Here is a 20884-nt window from a genome sequence, read left to right on the forward strand (position 1 = left end):
ATTTTGTTTACAGTATATACCTATTGTTTTAGTTCCCTAGCTGTTAAAGCAAATTTCGTACGATGAGTTGGCTTCACAACAAGAATTTATTGGCTCATAGTTTCAGAGGGTAGAAGGCTTGCTTCCTCCTAGGGTCAGTATATTTGGCTGCTGGCAATCTTTGGGGTTCCTTGGCTCTTCTGTCACATGGTGGCATCTTTTCCTTTCTCTTCCAGTTCCACTGTTTTCCAGCTTCTGGCTGCTCCCTATGGCTTTCTTTCCATGTCCAATTTCCTTTGCTTTTAAGGATTTCAGCCATATCGGATTAAGGCCTACTCTCATTCAGTTTGGGAACTTAACTAATAATATCATCAAAGGTCCTATTGACAAATAGATTCAAACCCACAGGACCAGGGTTTGAGACCTGAACATGCCTTTTGTGGGGGACCTGATTCAATACTCAACCCATACATATATTTATACATCCGTACACACACACACACACCACATATATTCACACATGCCTTTTGTTCTCTTCAAATAAGTCTTGTACATATGTCTTTATGTATTGATTTTACCTCTATGGGATAGGTTTTCAGGAATTCAGTTGACCCTAGGAGGGTCAAAAAATATGGACATTAAAAAAAATAAATGTTGCTACATTGCTTTCCAAAGAGGATGTAATACTTCATGCTCCCATTGGCCATGTTTGAAAGCACAACCTTCTTGCTGGGGATAAGTGTTACAGCTTTTTAAAAAATTTTGGCCAGTGATATCACATTGTTTCCTTAATTCGAATTTTCCTGATGAGTGAAAATAGAGATTTTTTCCATTATTTTTGGCTATCTGTAATTGTCCTTCTCCCTATGTCTTTCCCTTTTTTCTAAGTAGTTTATCTTTTGACTGACAATTTTTAAAAGTATCTGTCATAAACACATACAATACACATGCATACACTAATACTTTGTCTTTCTACCATATTTTTCTAGACTTATCAATTGTCCATTGAAGGCTGTTTTATAATACTTTTATCATACAATTTTCCTTTTAGGACATCAAATATATCTTTCTTTTCTAGTCCTGGTTAGAAAATCTCTTTTGTTGCAGTTTGTGGATATAGTCTCCTAGATTGTCTTGCAAGATTTCATTGTTTTCTTTCCTTCATTTAGGCCACTGATCCATGTAAAAATAATTTTTATATAGAGTATGAGTGGAGGAACATTTTAATTTTTTTCCATATGGACAGCCAGCACCATTTATTAAATATCTTCTCTTCCCTAACTGAATTGAACCTTGGTCATATATTACATTTTCATAAACAGATATCAAAATACATATATTTCCGAATTCTTTATTCTGTTCTATCGATCATTTTGTTTTCTATTCTGATACCATATTTTATTACAATGTCTTTATATAGCATTGATTATCTATAACTCTTTCCTCATGGCTATTTTTTTCATAGTTTTGTTGGCTATTTGGTGAACTTTATTTTCCATTTAAACTTAAGAAAATTTATCACCACCACAGTCTAATGGGATTTGATTAGGAAGTGCATTAAATTTATTAATTTTGGGGGAATATACATTTTATGATATTAAGTCTTTCTGTTCAAGGAGACTATCTATTGTATAGTTTTCCTCGTGTAGGATTATGCCTTTCTTTTATTAAACATATTCCTATATATTTTATTTTTATCGCTCTTATGAATGAAATTTTAAATTTTAATTGATGTATTTTTTTTTAGGTAGAGGAAATAACTGATTTTTGTATACTTATATTCTATCCTACTACTTTACTGCATTTTCTTATTATGCTCTAGTTGTCATGAATACAATCATGATCATCAGAAAACAGTGATAGTTTTACATTTTTTCTAATGTGTTTGCCAATTATTTATTACTGCAGTTGTGAAAACCTTCAAAGTAATTATTAACTAATTATGGTGATAAAGGGTATTCCTGTTTCTTATGTGATCATATGGTTTTTTCTCCTTTAATTAACTGATATAAGAATTATCTTTCTAGATTTCCTGATAAGCAACCATTCTTGTATTCTTGGAAAAAGCCCTTCCTGGTCATAGTATATTATCCTTTGATATACTGCTAAGCTTCTATTTGATAATATATTTCTTTACAATTTCAAAGAGGCATAATTTACATATCATATAATTCATATGACCATTTCATGTGCCAATCAGTGATTTTTAATAAACTTACCAAGCTATGTAACCATCATATAAACCAGTTTTGGAATATTTTCATCACCCCAATTAGAGCCCAAATGCCTGTTAACTCTGTTCCCATCCCTTATCCCTGGCAAGTACTCATCTGTCTCTATAGATTTATCTTTCCTGAACATTTCATAAAACAGAATCTGATAATAAGTAATGACTTCGGGGAAACGGACTTGGCCCAGTGGTTAGGGCGTCCATCTACCACATGGGAGGTCCGCGGTTCAAACCCTGGGCCTCCTTGACCCGTGTGGAGCTGGCCCATGCGCAGTGCTGATGCGCCCAAGGAGTACCCTGCCACGCAGGCGTGTCCCCCGCGTAGGGGAGCCCCACACGCAAGGAATGCGCCCCGTAAGGAGAGCCGCCCAGCGCGAAAGAAAGCGCAGCCTGCCCAGGAATGGCGCCGCCCACACTTCCTGTGCCGCTGACGACAACAGAAGCGGACAAAGAATCAAGACGCAGCAAACAGACACAGAGAAGAGACAACCGGGGGAGGAAGGGGATTTAAATAAATAAATAAATCTTTAAAAAAAAAAAAAAGTAGTGACTTGTATCTTGCTTCTTTCACTTAGCATAATGTTTTAGGTTCATGCATGTCAAGGCATGTAGCATCCTTCATTCCTTTTTATTGCTGAATACTCTTCCATTGTATGGATTTACTGCATTTAGCTATCCATTCACCAGTCAATGAATATTTGCAGTTTTTGGATATTATGAATAATGATATTACTAACATTTGTGTGCAAGTTTTTGTTTGGATATAAGCTTTTGTTTCTCCTGGATAGATAGCTAGGAGTAGATTTGCTGGATACTATGGTAAATTTATTTTTAACTTTGTAAGAAACTGCCAAACTGTTTTCCAAAGTGTCTGCACATTTTACATTCCCACTAGCAATGACACGGGTCCCCATTTCTTCAATTCCCTATCAACAGTTGTTACATCTGACTCTTTTTATTTTAGTCATTTAAATGGGTATTGTTTTAATGCAGTAAAATGTATTTTTAATTTGCATTTACCTAATGAATAACAATGTTGAGAATCTTTTAATGTGCTTATTAACCTTGATAATATTTTACTTATAAAATTACTTACAAGTTCTTAAGTAAGACTGATCTATAATTTTCCATTTTTTATACTACATTTATCAAATTTTGGTATTAAAGTTATTCTATCATTATAAAATAAGTGGAGGCTTTTCCTAAATGGACTAGAATAATTAAATAACATTAGAATTGAAAATTTCAGCTATAACTCTGGGCCTGGTGTCTAACTACATTTCCATTCCCTCTAAAAAGTTTTTTAAGCTTTTTAAAATTGAAGTATATCATTCATACATAAACAAGCATAAACAATAAGTGTAAAGACTGTGAACTTATAAAATAAACATGCATAACATTATACAGGTGTCTCATACATCACCCTCCACCAACACCTTGCAGAGTTGTGAAACATCTGTTACAAACTATGCAAGAGCATTGTTGAAATATTACTACTAACTATAGTCTTTATCTTACATTTGGTGTATTTTACCCCAACCCACGCTATTTTTTAAAAATATATTTTTATTACAGAGGTTATAAACTTACAAAACAATCATGCACATGTCTAGAATTCCTATACATCACCCCTTCACCAACACACCACACTGTGGTGGAACATTTGTTAGAGATTACGAGATAATATCTGACTATTATCACCAACCACAGTCCACAGGGTCCATTTGGCACACTTTTTCCATACACCTCCATTTTCAACACACTACATCTTTGGCATGGATGCAAGAATATTATACTATTGCTGTTAACCACAGTCTTTAGGTCACACCAATTGTAGTTTTCCCATGCTTCTCCATATTCCCACCATATCCGCTCTAGCTCACAGAAGGACATTCTTGCATTTGTACCCTCAACCAAAATTCTCATCCACCTCTGGGTTCACTGTGCTATTCAGTCCCTAGATTATTCTTTAGCTTTCTTTCAGCTGACATTTACTTCCCCAGACTACCCTTTTCAGTGACAATCCCATTTATTATCCAGCTCCTACTCATTATAATGTGTTACCATCAATTACATTCATTTCCACACTTTTAAAATCAAGTTATTTAAAACTTTCAACATAAAATACCAGTAGTTCTTCTCAACCCTCCTCTTATCTCCTAATAACCTATACTCTAGGTTTTAACTCCATGTGAATATTTAGTTCATATAAATGAGACCATGCAGTATTGTCCTTATGTGTCTGGCTTACTTCACTTAGTAAAATGTCTTCAAGATTCATACATGTTATCATATGTGTCCCAATTTCATTTCTTCTTACTGCAGAATAGTATTCTATCATATGTATAAACCACATTTTGTTTACCCATTCATTGGTTGATGGATACTTGGGTTGTTTCCATCTTTTGGCCATTGTGAATAATGCCGCTATGAACACTGGTGTGCAGATGTCTGTTTATATCATAGTTTTTAGTTCTTCTGGATATATTCCTAGTAGAGAAATTGCTGGATCACATGGCAGTTCTATATTTAGCTTCCTGAGGAACTGCCAAACTGTCTTCCACAGAGGTTGCAACATTTTACAGTCCCACCAACAGTGAAGGAGTGTTCCTATTTCTCCACACCCTCTCCAGCACTTATTGTTGTCTGCTTTTTAAATAATGGCCATTCTATGCAGTGGTAGATGATAACTCATTATTGTCTTTATTTGTATTTCCCTAATAGCTAGTGATATGGAACATTTTCCCCTGTGCTTTTGACCATTTGTATTTCCTCTTTGGAGAAATGTCTATTTAAATCTTTTGCCCATTTTTAAAATGGATTGCTTGCTCTTTTATTGTTGAGTTGAATGATCTCTTTATATAGAATGGAAATCAAACCTTACTGGATATGTGGTTTCCAAATATTTTCTTCCATTTAGGAGACTGTCTTTTCACCTTCTTGATGAAGTCCTTTGAATCTGAAAAGTGTTTAAGTTTGATGGGGTCCCTTTTATCCATATTTTCTTTCATTGCTCATGCTTTCAGTATAAGGTTTAAGAATCCACTATTTACCACCAGGTCTTGAAGACATTTCCCTACACTTTCTTTTAGGAGCTTTATGGTACTTGCTTTTGTATTTAGGTCTTTGATCCATTTTGAATTAATTTTTGTAAAAGGTGTGAGAGAGGGGTCTTCCTTCATTCTTTTGGCTGCGGATATCCAGTTCTCCCAACACCATTTGTTATATATAGACTGTTCTGTCCAAGTTGGGTAGGTTTGACAGTATTGTCAAAAATTACTGGGCCAGAGATGTGAGGGTCTGTTTCTACACCACCAATTCAGTTCCATTGGTCCTTTTTTTTTTTCTTTTAAGATTTATTTATTTATTTATCCTCCACCCGCCCCGGTTGTCTGTTCTCTGTGTCTATTTGCTGCATCTTCTTCTTTGTCCGCTTCTGTTGTTGTCAGTGGCACAGGAATCTGTGTTTCTTTTTGTTGCGTCATCTTGTTGTGTCAGTTCTCCGTGTGTGCAGCACCATTCTTGGGCAGGCTGCACTTTCTTTCGCGCTGGGCAGCTCTCCTTACGGGCGCACTTCTTGCGTGTGGGGCTCCCCTACGCGGGGGACACCCCTCCGTGGCACTGGCACTCCTTGCGTGCATCAGCACTGCACATGGGCCAGCTCTACAAGGGTCAAGGAGGCCCGGGGTTTGAACCGCGGACCTCCCATGTGGTAGACAGACGCCCTAACCACTGGGCCAAGTCCGCTTCCCTCTATTAGTCTTTGTGTCTATCATTATGCCAATACCATGCTGTTTTTTTTTACCACTGTAGCTAGGTAATATGATTTAAAGTCTGGAAGTGAGAGTTCTCCAACTTCACTTTTTCCTTTCTAAGATGTTTCTGGCTATTCGGGGCCTCTTACCCTTCCAGATAAATTTGATAATTGTGTTTTCCATTTGTTTACAAAATGCAGTTGGAATTTTTATTGGGATTGTATCTAATCTGTATAATGGGAAGCGGACTTTGCTCAGTGGTGTCCCCCGCGTAGGGGAGCCCCATGCGCAAGAAGTGCGCCCCATAAGGAGAGCCGCCCAGTGCGAAAGAAAGTGCAGCCTGCCTAAGAATGGCGCCGCCCATACAAAGAGCTGATACAACAAGATGACACAACAAAAAGAAACACAGATTCCTGTGCCGCTGACAACAACAAAAGCAGACAAAGAAGAAGATGCAGCAAATAGACACAGAGAACAGACAACCAGGGCAGGGGGTGGGGGAGAAGGGGAGAGAAATAAATAAATAAATAAATAAATAAATAAATAAATAAATAAATAAAATCTTTTTAAAAAAATCTGTATATCAATTTGAGTAGAATTGACATCTTAATGATATTTGGTCTTCCAATCCATGAGCATGGAATGTTCTTCCAATTATTTAGGTTTTTAAAAAATTTCTTTTAGCAATGAATTATAATCTTCTGAACACAAGGCTTTACATCCTTGGTTAAGTTTATTCCTAAATATCTGATTCTTTTAGTTGCTATTGTAAATGGAAATTTTTTCCTGACTTCCTCCTCAGATTGCACATTACAATTTTATAGAAACACAACTGATTTTTTGTGTATTGACCTTATATGTTGACATTCTACTGGAATCACTTATTAGCTCTAGCATCTTTGTTGTAGATTTTTTGGGACTTTCTAGATATAGGATCATATCATCTGCAAATAATGAAACTTTTACTTCTTCCTTTCTGATTTGGATGCCTTTTATTTCTTTTCTTGCCTAATTGCTCTAATTAGAAACTCCAGCACTATATTGAACAACAGGGGTGACAATGGGCATCCTTGTCTTGGTTTCTGATCTCAACAGGAGAGCTTTCAGTCTTTTACCATTGAGTACAATGTTAGCTGTGTGTTTTTCATATATGGCCTTTATCATGTTGAAAAAGTCTTCTTTAATTTTTATCTTTTGTAGTATTTTTATCAAGAAAAGGTGCTGATTTTGTCAAATGTCTTTTCTGTGTCAATCAAGACTATGTGATTTTTCTTTTTTTATTTATTAATGTGGTATATTATGTTGATTGATTTTCTTGTGTTGAAGCACTCTTACATCTGGTATAAAACTCACTTGATCATGGTGAATAATTCTTTTACTGTGTTGCTGGATTTGATTAGGAAGTATTTTATTGAGGATTTTTGCATCTGTATTCATTAGAGAAATGGGCCTGTAATTTTCTTTTTTCATAATATCTTTATCTGGCTTTTGATTAAGGTGATATTATCTTCATAGAATGAGTTTGGTAGTGTTTCTGCTTACTCAATTTTTTTGAAGAGATTGAGTAAGATTGGTATTAAATCTTCCTTGAATGCTTGGTAGAACTCACCTATGGAACCATCTGGTACTGGGCTTTTCATTTTGGGGAGCCGTTTGATGACTGCTTCAATCTCTTTACTTGTGATTACTTTGTTGAGGTCTTCTATTTCTTCTAGGGTCAGTGTAGGTTGTTTGTACGTTTCTAGGAATTTTTCCATTTCATCTACATCATCTAGTTTTTTGGCATAAAGTTGTTCACACTATCTTCTTATGATCTCTCCTATTTCTGTGGGGTCAGTAGTAATGTTCCTGTTATTTTTTTTTTTTTCATTGGTTAGTTCACTTATTTGCATCTTCTCTCTTTTTTTCTTAGTCACTCTAGCTAAGGGTTTGTTGATTTTCTCTGTTCTTTTGTTCTAAATTTCATTTATTTCTGCTCTGATCTTTGTTATTGCATTCCTTCTACCTGCTTTGGGATTAGTTTGCTGTTCTTTTTCTAGTTCCTCCAGCTGTGTAGTTAGGTCATTGATTTTAGCTCTTTCTTCTTTTTTAATGTAAGCATTGAGGGCTACAAATTTTTCTCAACACTGCCTTCACTGCATCCCATAGGTTCTGATATGTTGTGTTCTCATTGTCATTTGTCTCGAGATATTTATCGATTTGTTTTGAAATTTCTTCTTTGACCCACTGATTATTTAAGAGTATGCTGTTTAATCTCCATATATATACATGGATTTTCTCTTTTTCTGCCACATGTTGATTTCGAACTTTATTCCATTATGATCAGAGAAAGTGCTTTATATAATTTTGATTTTGTTGAATTTACTGAGATCTCCTTTGTGACCCAACATATTGTCTATCCTGGAGAAAGAACCATTAGCTTTTTTTTTTTTAAAGATTTATTTATTTATTTAATTCCCCTCCCCTCCCCTGGTTGTCTGTTTTCTGTGTCTTTTTGCTGCGTCTTGTTTCTTTGTCCGCTTCTGTTGTCGTCAGCAGTACGGGAAGTGTGGGCGGCGCCATTCCTTGGCAGGCTGCTCCCTCCTTCACGCTGGGCGGCTCTCCTTATGGGTGCACTCCTTGCGCGTGGGGCTCCCCTACGCGGGGGACACCCCTGTGTAGCACGACACTCCTTGCGCGCATCAGCACTGCGCATGGGCCAGCTCCACGCGGGTCAAGGAGGCCCGGGGCTTGAACCGCGGACCTCCCATGTGGTAGACGGACGCCCTAACCACTGGGCCAAAGTCCGTTTTCCTATCCTGGAGAAAGAACCATTAGCTTTTGAAAAGAATGTATATCCTGCTGTTTTGGAATGCAATGTTCTGTATATGTCTATTAAGTTTGGTCCATTTATCATATTATTCAAATTCTATGATAATGACAGTGGTGTATTGAAGTCTCCAACTATTTTTGTAGAGATGTTTATTTCTTCTTTCAGTTTTGCCAGTGTTTTCCTCGTGTATCTGGGGGCATCCTCATTAGGTGCAGGTACATTTATGATTGCTATTTCTTCCTGGTGAATCATCCCTTTTATTAATATGTAATATCCTTCTTTGTCTCTAAAAACAGTTTTGCTTTTAAAGTCTATATCATCTGATATAAGTATAGCTACTCCAGCTTTTTTTTTTTTTGGTTACTGCATCCATGGAGTATTTTTTCCCAACCTTTCACTTTCAGTCTATTGGCATCCTTGGGTCTAACGTGAGCCTCTTGCAGACAGCATACAGATGGCTCATATTTTCTTATCCAGTCCACCAGTCTGTGTCTTTTGACTGGGGAACTTAATTCATTAACAGTCAATGTTATTACTGTAAAGGCAGTTCTTATTTCACCCATTTTGATCTTTGGGTTTTATCTGTCATTTTACTTTCACCACTCTTTTGACACTTTTAGTTACTGTTACTGATACAGTCATCATTTCTAGACTCTCTTCCAAGCATCTCTCTCCTGTCTTTTCTTTTCAGCTGTAAAATTCCCTTTAATATTTTCTGCAAAGCTGGTCTTTTTGTTATAAACTCTCTCAGTTTCTATTTATCTGTGAATATTCCAATTTTGCCCTCATTTTTGAAAGATAATCTTGCCAGATAAAAAATTCTTGCCTGGCCATATCTTAAATACATATACCACTGCCTTCTTGCCTCTGTGATTTCTGATGAGAAATTGGAATTTAATCTTATTGGATGTCCCTTATATGCTATGCATTGCTTTTCTCTTGCTGCTCTTGGAATTCCCTGTCTTTGGCATTTGACATTCTGATTAGTATGTGTCTTGGAGTCAGTCTATTTGGATTTATTTGGATGGGAGTATGTTGTGCTTCTTGGACACGGATATCTATGTCCTTCAATGGTGGGAAATTTTCCACCATTATTTCTTCAAATATTCCTTCTATCCCTTTTCCCTTCTCTTTCCCTTCTGGGACATCCATGATATGTATGTTTGCACTTCACTTGCTGTCATTTAGTTCCCTGAGACTCTGTTCAATTTTTCCATTCTTTTCTTCATCTCTTATTTTATATGCTCACTTTTGAGGTCATTTCTTCAAGCTCACCAATCCTTTCTTCTGCTTCCTCAAATCTGTTGTTGTATGCCTCCAGTGTATTTTTAATTTCATTTATTGTACCTTTCATTCCCATAAGGTCTCCTATGTCTCTGTGTATGCTTTCAAATTCTTCTTTGTGTCTTCTTAATATCCTTAATCTCTTTAGCCATCACACTGAATTTATTAAGGAGATTTGTTTGAACATCTATGATTAGTTGTCTCAACTCCTTTATGTCATCTGCAGGCTTATCTTGTTTCTTTAACTGGGCCATATCTTCCTGTTTCTTGGTATGGATTATAATGTTTTGTTGGTGTTTTCACATCTGGCTTGCTAGATGTATTTATTCTGGCTTCAGTTTCTCCCTTTAGTTTAGGGCTTTCTTGTCTTTTCTCCTTTGCTCATTGTGTAGTAGGAGTAGAGGATGTAGTTGGTGCTGTAAGCTATGGAGGCTAAAGCTCCCCATGTTGCCCCAGGAATTGATGAAGCTTCTCCCAACTTTCTCCTCTGTCAGGGATAGTGACATAGCTGTAGCTGTGTATAATAATCCAATTTGGGCAGGACAGGACTATTTGTAGTTGCCCAGAGAGAGAGATGAAGCTTCACCCACCTTCCTCCCCTAACTTGGGCAGGGATGGAGCTATGGTTGTGGGCAGCAATCTATGCCGTGTGGGTCAAAAATGACCCCAGTTGCCCAGGTAAACTGATGTAGCACCAGATCCCCTCCCTGCTGGGAGTGGGAGTGGCTCCTCTGGAGTGCCCAACAATCTAATCCATGTGGGCTGATTATGCCTGCAGTTGCCCTGAGAGGCTGAGGGAGTACTTCCCCTTCTGCCCTTTAGGGGATGGGAACGGAACCACCAACACACAACAGTTCAGTCCCTGTAGGCTGAAAGTACCCGCCATTGCCTGGAGAGGCTGAGGAAACACCAGCCCCCTTCTATCCTATTAGGTGGTGGGGATGGTCCTACACGTGCTCAACAGTTCAGTCCCTTTAGGCCGAGAATACCTGCCCTTGCCTGGAGAGGCTGAGAAAATACCAGCTCCCTCCTATACTATTAAGGCATGGGGTTGGATCCACAGGCACCCAACAGTTCAGTGCTGTAAACTGAAAGTACCAGCCATTGTCTGGAGAGGCTATGGAGACACCAGACCCCTTCTATCCTATTGGGGGTGAGGGTAGACCCATAGGCATCCAACAGTCTAGTCCGTGCAAGCCGAAAATTTCTGCTGTTTCCCGGAAAGGCTATGGCAACACTAGCCCCATCCTTTCCTACTGGAGGATAAGGGTGGATCCACAAGTACCCACCAGTCCAGGGTGTGTGGGCCAAAAGTACCTGCAGTTACCCAGAAAGGCTGGCCAAAGGCAGTCCATCTTTGATCCTATGGGAATGGAGGTGGAGCCATAGGTGTCCAACAGTCAGGTTTGTGCTGGCCAAAAGTGCCTGCAGTTGCCCTGAGAGGCTGAGGGAACACCTGTCCCCTGCTATCCTATGAGGGGACAAAAGTGGAGATGGACTCAAAGGCACTCAGCAAACTAGTTCGTGTGGCCTGAAAATGCCTGCCATTGTCCGGAAAAGCTGAGGACACCCAGCCCCGCTCCTTTCCTACTGGAGTGCAGGAATTCAGCCCCAGGTATCTGACTATTCTATCTATGCTGGGGAAGATCACCTGCAGATGCCTGGAAAGCCTGGTGCAGGTCCCACCAGCTTCCTCTCTGCTGGAGTCTAGGGCTGCAGTGGTGGAAAGAAGCCAGTCCCTAACTTCACTGGATTTTCAGTCAGCCAGACATCCCCTCATGCTGAGGGTGGAGTCAAGATGGGAGTCACTGGACTCTTTCCAACTTGGACAGGTTCAAACCCTAGCTGTTTCTAGGATTATACTTTAGTCAGATGGGTCCACTAATCAGTAGCTGACGTCGGTAGACAACTATCTCTTCCTTCACTGTTTATGGGAAATGGAACTTCTACCTCCAGCAACAGAATAGTTCCTGAGGCTTCTTGCACCCCTAGAGTAGGATGGGCACTGACCTCTGCAGCGTAGCTTGCAGTTTCCCAGAGAGGTGGTGCAGGTCTCCCAGCTTCCTCCCTGCCAGAGGCATGGCTGGGATTTAGGCTAGAGCTGCAATCTGATCTGGGTGGAAAGAAGCCAGTCCCTAAAAGCACTGTGATTTTCAATCAGCCCTGCTTCCCCTCTTGCAGGGGGTGGAATCAAAATGGCCTCCTTCTGACCTGGACAGGCTCAGAGTTTAGCTGTTCCTAGATTTATACATTAGCCTGCCAAATTTACTAATCAGTAGCCAAAGTCGGTGTCACACGGTGTCTTCTTCCCCATTTTTTGGGAAATGGAGCTTTCAACTTGAGCCACAGAATAGCTCCTGAGGCAGCTTGCACCTCAGGCAGCGACCTCCAAGGTGTGGAGGGCTCTACTCTGTAGATGGGCAGTCTCCTCCTTCCATACTTTCAAGGATGTTGCAAGATACTCTTCTGGTCTCCTGGGGCCCCCAAACAGGTGCTTTAGCTCTGGGTGATTACTGCCCTGTAGCACAAGCTGACTCAAGGAGCTCCTTACTCTGCTGCCATCTTGGCTCCATTCTCTCTAAATTTTAAAAATTGATTGCATACAATTTCTTTTGTACAGTTTCTTATCCATAGTGTTTTCTAAGTTTGTTCTTGGTTTTCCTTTATCAAGCTTGTGAGGGCTCTATTTACTTTTTTGGTTTTGAATCCAAATTTTCATGTAATACGAATCTTACCTGTTAGTATTCAATAACATGATATGAGATTTTACTGCATTTAAAGAAAGAGTTTATCTTTGCAAAGATGGAGAATGCATGAGGATAAAGGTTACAGTTTTTGGAGTTTTGGCTTAATTGTGTTCTAAACAGGAACTGATTCTAGAATGGTAGAATGGTATGTCCCAATTTGTTCTCTCTCTGTCTCTATTTCTCTGCTGGGGGGAAGCTGATAGTAGTATGTTCTATGTTGGGATGTGAGCTTTCCTCTGCCTTTCCTTCTTTGTTTATTCTCTTAAATTTGACTTTTTCAAGTTTCCCTTACTTGCTTAGTGATTTGTCAACAGATGCTTTTCAACAGATGCTTATTCTAGATTTCAGATATTTGTATTTTAAGAATAGAAAAGATTCAGAAAAAATGAAGATGATTAAGGCAAATACTTTGCTGCAAATATTGTTAGCAGGCAGGACAGAAAGTTAATTCTAGCTCACATTAGCTAAGTTTTACAATCTATTTTTAAAAAATTTTTATTTTGGATTTATCAAAATAGTAATTCAAGGAGACTAATATGCTATAGAATTTTGACCAAAATTCATTTGCAAGGGAAAATTTCATGACAACAGCATTCCTCAAAATTAAGCTATTTGGGAAGCAGACGTGGCCCAATGGATAGGGTGTCCGCCTACAACATGGGAGGTCCGTGGTTCAAACCCCGGGCCTCCTTGACCCGTGTGGAGCTCGCCCATGCACAGTGCTGATGTGCACAAGGAGTGCCGTGCCACCCAGGGGTATCCCCTGCGTAGGGGAGCCCCACGTGCAGGGAGTGCGCCCCATAAGAAGAGCCACCCAGCACGAAGGAAAGTGCAGCCTGCCCATGAGTGGCACCACACACAGAGAGCTGGCACAACAAGATGATGCAACAAAAAAAAACCACAGATTCCCTGTGCTGCTGATAAGGATAGAAGCGGTCACAGAAGAATGCACAGCGAATGGACAGAGAGAGCAGACAACTGGGGGTGGGGGCGGGGGGAGGGAAGGGGAGAGAAATAAAAAAAATAAATCTTAAAAAAAAAACAACTAAGCTATTTGAATCAGGGTCCTTTTGTTGAAAGCACCTATGTGATCAGCGTATTGCATTAGCTGAATGTGCCAATTATTATATTCATTATCATCTTTTAAAAAAATTACTCAAATCAAGTTTATTTAAAATGGTTTTTCAAACATTTGGAGTTTAGCAAAACATATTTTGCCAACCTTTTTGAAAGCCCATATATATTTTCAAATAAAAGTTTTAAAAAATTGTGTTAATCAAAGAAAAAAAACACCTTTTTAAATTTTTACTGCTAGTCAAAGACTTTGCTAACTAGAAATCTTAAAAATTCTACTAATTTTCATTTAAAAGAATTAAAATGTTTCTCATACTAAGTTGAGATTTGTGGAATTATCAAAACTATCTATACAGAAAATTCCCCATGTCAGAGAATAAAATCCTAACTGAAGCATAAAAAGAATATTGACTTTTAAAAATGAGCAATTATTCAGCAGTTTACATTTTTTTTATACTCAACTATTAAAATTTAATTATGGAATTAGTAAAGGAATAGAAATAAGCAAAACAAAAAATTTTTATTATGATAGTGCCTAATACAGCAAATTTATACTTATTAAAATTTAGCTAACAATGATCAAAGATAATTTAAAACCAAAAAAAAAAAAATCCATTATTAAATAGGCCCCAATGTTTATATGTTAATTTTTTTATTAAAGCTTGAAGAGCATCTTCATTATATTTACTTATTTTTTCCCCTTTGAGTTGAGGAAAACATATGCTTTCCTGAACATGGAACAATTAGGAATCAAGGTGGTCCTTCTAGAATTAAATGTTTGGAGAATAGCCAAAAAAAGTAGTATAATGTTTCCTCTTGGACAGAAAACTATGCCACACCATATATGATTCCCTTACTCTATCACAGGCAATAAGGCTTATGAACCCACAAGACACTGAGGTTATTGGGAAGAAGGACCAACTTCATCTTATTAGAATACTTAGAAAGGTAGCTTAGGTTCCCTAAAGCTGCCAAATCCCCATTCGAATACAGGGAGAGAAAATGGCTGAATATTTAATGGGGGTGTAATGCACAAGGACCCTATGTTCCTATTTTTTTTTAAAGATTTATTTTATTTATATATTTCCCCCCACTGTCTTGTTGTTTGCATGTACTGTGTCTGTTGTGTGCTGGTCTTCTCTTTTTTTTAAGGAAGCACTGGGAACCAAACCCAGGACACCTCCCATGTGGGAGGGAGGCACCAAATCACCTGAGCCACCTTCACTCCCTGCCCTCTGCGTCTCTCATTGTGCTTCTCGCTATCTCTTGGTTGCATCATCTCACTACATCATCTTGTTGCGCCAGCCCACCGCTGCAGCCTATCTTCTTTAGGAGGCACTGGGAACCGAAACTGGACATCCCATGTAGAACACGGGAGCTCAATCACCTGAGCCACATCCACTTCCCAGACCCTATATTCCTATGATTTGAATATACTGCTTTACATTCTACTTGGTCTTTCATAAATGACAAATAGTTATACAGTTCACAGTTCCAAAAATATAAAATTATGTTTCAATAATAGATGAGAAGGACTCTCTAACAAAAGTCACTGTAAAAAGTAGTTTGCAGCATTTGGACACTAAACAGAGCATGCTGAAGGCAAAAATTAAAAAAAAAACAACAACGAGTTGAGATCTAAGTCTAGGAACTATGCCAGAATGTAAATTCTGGTATTAATTATTCCATAGTTTTTCTACATACACAAACCATAGTTATAATTGCTATCGAAGCCATTAATGAATATGCATTAAATTGGCTTGCTTTGATTAATCTTAATGTTTATATTATTTCTGCTATCCATAATTACTTTAGTCCTTTCTAATTAAAATTAAATGTGAAAAAAATAGAAAGTAAAGTCTTTGGAGACTTAATAGTAAGTGCAATTTAGAATAAAATATATTTCCTGGGATGCTGGAAATCCATATTTTATGAATAAATGCTATTGATTATATTTAAGTATAGAGAGGAAAATAATAGAAGCATAAAGCCAGTATGCCAAGAATCAGATTATTCAAATAGAAGGTACTAGACAGCATTCAAAAATAATCCAGAAGGCACTAAGAAAGCACTACAAAATATATACTCTCATATATTCCACATTTTAGGTGAATATTATGTGCTTCCTCTACCACAAAAGAATGGCAAATTACTAAAATGAAAGCATTTAAAAAAATAGGAAAGTTTTCAATTTATAAATTTTTATCTTCACTCCCACACTTATTCACCATATGAATATTTCTCTAAAATTACTTTCCCCCAAAATACTACTTAATGTATTGATGAATTCTGTAGTTCTTTCTGTTTTTTGGTTTTTAGGACGTACCAGGGATTGAACCTGGAACCTTGTACATGGGAAGCAGGTGCTCAACCACTGAGCTACATCTGCTCCCCTGTAGGGTTTTTAAAAAAAATGTATTCCCCCCTCTTTGCGTCTTGCTTGCTGTCTGCTCTCTGTGTTGATTTGTCGTGCACTCTTCTGTTTTTACTTGTCTCCCTTTTTGGTGCGTCACCTTGCTGAGTCAGCTCTCCATGGTGCTTGTGGGCTGGCGGCACTCCGTGGCGCTTACGGGCCAGGCAGCACTCCGCAGCGCTTGCAGGCTGGGCAGCTCTCTGCAGCGTGCGGGCAAGCCTGCCTTCATAAGGAGGCCCCAGGACGCAAACCCAGGGCCTCCCATATGGTAGACGGGAGCCCAACTGATTGAGCCACAGCCACTTCCCTCCCCTGTAGGTTTTTTAAAAAACGTTATAGGGAAGTAGATATGGCTCAAGCTCCTGGGAGGTCCTTGGTTTGGTTCCCGGTGCCTCTTGGAGAAGACGAGCAAGACAATGAGCTGGTACAATGGGCAGGGGTGCTGAGCTGACTCAACAAGATGATGCAACAAGGAGACACAAAAGAGGAAAGACAATGAGAGTTGCAACAAAGCAGGCAGCAGAGGCAGCTCAAGTAATAGAGTGCCTGAGAACCTGGAGAACCTGGAGGTCCCAGGTTCAGTTCCCAGTGCCTCCTAAAAAGAAGATGAGCAGACACAGAGAGCACACAGAGAATGGACACAGAGAGCAGAGAGTGAATGCAAATAATGGGGGGGGGGGCGCAGAATAAATAAAATAAATCTTTAATTTAAAAAATGTTTTCGTTTCAAACACATGAAAATTGAAAGAATTCTGAAGGGGGAAATGGACTTGGCCCAGTGGTTAGGGCGTCCGTCTACCACATGGGAGGCCCGCGGTTCAAACCCCGGGCCTCCTTGACTTGTGTGGAGCTGGCCCATGTGCAGTGCTGATGTGTGCAAGGAGTGCCCTGCCACGCAGGGGTGTCCCCCGCGTAGGGGAGCCCCACGCACAAGGAGTGCGCCTGTAAGGAGAGCCGCCCAGCGCGAAAGAAAGTGCAGCCTGCCCAGGAATGGCGCCGCCCACACTTCCCGTGCCACTGACAACAACAGAAGTGGACAAAAAGAACAGGCAGCAAATGGACACAGAACAGACAACTGGATGGGAGCGGGAAGGGGAGAGAAATAAATAAAAATAAATCTTAAAAAAAATAAAATAAAATAAAATTTGATCAAATTCATGTTTGAATGGTTTCAAAAGTAAAATAAAGTTATCATAAACACTTGGTTCTGAGACATTCAGGATTTTAAAAAGTCACACAAAAATGATCACTCAGTAGAGGATTACAATTACATGTATTATTTCCCATGTCATTTTAAGGATTGACTGTGGGAATCACTACAATAAAATTACTATACCTAAGTTGAATCCCCCTTCTAGCAAGATTAAATAGTATGTTTCACATTAACAGGATAAAGTAAAACACTTTGTTGTCATCATTGGGAAAGGAACTATTTCACAAAAGTAAATATTTCAGGTAATGGAACCTAATGCCAATTTTTAAAAATTAATCATTTATCATTTGATAGTCATTAGACAATTTTAATAATTGTCATATTGTCCTGCCTTCTAAAATAGAACACACAGAATATAACCCAACATTTTATGTATGTATGTATTTATTTATTTCTCTTCCCTTTCCCCCCCACCCCCACCCCAGTTGTCTGTTCTCTGTGTCCATTTGCTGCATGTTCTTCTTTTTGTCCGCTTCTGTTGTTATCAGTGGCACAGGAATCTGTTTCTTTGTTGTTGTGTCATCTTGCTGCGTCAGCTCTCCGTGTGTGTGGCACCACTCTTGGGCAGGCTGAACTTCTTTCGTGCTGGGCGGCTCTCCTTACGGGGTGCACTCCTCGCGTGTGGGGCTCTCCTACGCGGGGACACCCCTGCGTGGCACGGCACTCCTTGCGCACATCAGCACTGCACATGGGCCAGCTCCACATGGGTCAAGGAGGCCCAGGGTTTGAACCATGGACCTCCCATGTGGTAAACGGACGCCCTATCCACTGGGCCAAGTCCGCTTCCTCCAACATTTTCTTGATGATTTCTTGATTCTATTTCAACATTTCAACAATATGCTAACTCTAATTCTACAATCTTGCTATTCACTTTTAGCAAGGGGAAAAAAAAAAACCCTGCTATTATCACTAAATTTAACAATACTACAAAGTAGTAATATCTTTGTTGAAAAGAAAATGTTGCTCAGAGAGGAGAACTAACTTGTTTAAATTATACAGGCTAATGTGCCTTCTATCCCCATTAGTCCACTGATACTTATCAGACTATGATAATTGTTCTCAAACTTGAGTGTGAATCAGCAGCACCTGAGAGCTTATTTAAAACAGTTTGCTACGCCCCACCCCCAGAGTTTCAGATTCAGTAGGTAAGGGGTGGAGACTAATGATTTGCATTTCAAACTAGTTTCCAGGTGGTGCTGGGCCAATTTACCATCCTTATCTTATCTGTCTTCTCTGAAGCATGTGATGCTGTTAAAGTGTCCTCCTTCTTAAACTCGGGAATTACTTTTAACAGCACTCCAGATATTTAACCATGTTTGGAAACTACTACATTAGTGTTTTCCAGGGTTCCACACCTAGCTCTCTTCTTGGCCAGTGTCATCATTTTTCTCTTGGCTTCAGTAACCTAAATAAGTAGTTTATAAAATTTCTTTTTAGAATTCAAGAGGATTAAAGGTGCCAAGAACATCTTGATTTTCCTGCTTCCTCCCTTCTCCCAAATCATTTCTTCTTCCTGTATTCTTCATCTCAATTGGCAGCATCTTCATTAAGCAGTTGCACAAATCAGAATCATTCTGGACCCCTGTTTTTCTCATCTTTCCCACCATTCAATGTCATTAAGTTGTGTCAGTTTGGCCTCCTAAATACTCTCAAGTCTGGTAATTTCTCTTTACTCCACTGCCAGAGTGCCTAATTTGCTTCTTGTCTGAATTCCAAAATCCTCCTAAAGGGTTTCTAGTTTGGACACCTTAAATCCATTCTAAAATAAAATTATAATTATATCATGCCATTCCCTTCTTTAAAATCCTTCAGTGCATTTCCTTGTTGCTTTTAGGATAGAATTCAAACTCCTTGGCATGATAGAGGTTCTTCATGATCTGGTCCATTCCCCTCTCCAACCTCATCTCTGTGACACTGTCCCTTTGTATTTCTGCACTCTAGCCAGACGAACTAAATTCAAATTCCAAATCACGATACATTTGCTCATGACTCCACTGGGTACAACCTCCTATCTCTCCTGGACCACCATTCCCATTTCTTTGGGTGGCTGACTCTGCAGATCAAGTGATACTTCCAGAAGTTCTCTCTCCTTCCTACCATCAGTCTGAGTGAATTACTCCTATCATTTTCATAACACCAACTTATACTTAGCACAACATTCCTCTTGTTATATGGTAATCACTGATTTCTTTTTTAATTTATTTCTTCCTCCACCTGATATTTCCTCCTCTTGTGTAGAAATTTAATACATAGTACATTCAATAGACAGAATAGTTTAGTAGAAAAAGCACAGAACTTTACTTGGGTTCAGCTCCTACCTCTACCATTTATTAGCTCTATGATGCTAGCCAAGAAGCAAAGCCAAATAAAACTACAATGCAAAAAGTCAGGAATTTATGCAATAACTTTGCAATTTTGAATATATGGTTTTACTTTTTTGGCCTGTTATTTCACCTTTTTTTTTTTTTTAAGATTTATTTATTTATTTCTCTCCCCTACCCCCCCCCACCCCTGTTGTCTGTTCTCTGTGTCTATTTGCTGCATCTTCTTTGTCCACTTCTGTTGTCATCAGTGGCACGGGAATCTGTGTTTCTTTTTGTTGCATCATCTTGTTGTGTCAGCTCTCCGTGTGTGCGCCCATTCCTAGGCAGGCTGTACTTTCTTTCGCGCTGGGCGGCTCTCCCTACGGGGTACATTCCTTGCATGTGGGGCTCCCCTATGCGGGGGACACCCCTACACGGGGTACACCCCTGTGAGGCATGGCACTCCTTGTGCGCATCAGCACTGCACATGTGCCAGTTCCACACTCATCAAGGAGGCCCAGGGTTTGAACTGCGGACCTCCCATGTGGCAGACGGATGCCCAAACCACTGGGCCAAGTCTGTCGCCTGTTACTTCATTTGTACAACAGGGGATGAACTAAATGATCTCCGAAGTGCTTTTAACGCTAAGATCTTATATCTATGGTTATCAGCAGTATACTGGATAACAGAAATTTACAGGTTTCTGACAGTCATGTAAATATAGTATAAATATTTTAAACTGACTCATGTAAATTGTCAGGTTACTTAAGAAGATAGATCTTTTGGATTTTTTGTTTTTTATTTTCTTTAATCTAGGAAAGAATAAAAATAAAACTCTGCCAGGTAGCCGTAGAGAAGTAAAGAAGAGTAGTTTCCATTTTAAAGTCTGATTTCAAGAGAAACACTTCGTTTTGTTTCCTGAATTGCCATTATTTTATGCATTTTCACACCTATGAATATCCTACCTCTGAAGAGGGAAATGCTTCTTATAAAGCATCTTATAAAACATTACCATTTTTATAAGGTACAGAGCAAAATTTAACTTAAAACAGGAGAAAATAGTATACACACTCC

The 20884-nt window shown here is 39.0% G+C and overlaps 1 protein-coding gene across 3 annotated transcripts in view; it reads right to left on the bottom strand.

The window, feature by feature from the left end:
- KLHL5 (kelch like family member 5) overlaps positions 1-20884 on the bottom strand; it is a 106862-nt gene that overhangs the window by 31714 nt on the left and 54264 nt on the right. The gene's annotated exons all lie outside the window — the stretch shown is intronic.

This window comes from Dasypus novemcinctus, chromosome 1, assembly GCF_030445035.2.
Source record: "Dasypus novemcinctus isolate mDasNov1 chromosome 1, mDasNov1.1.hap2, whole genome shotgun sequence".
NCBI lineage: Eukaryota > Metazoa > Chordata > Mammalia > Cingulata > Dasypodidae > Dasypus > Dasypus novemcinctus.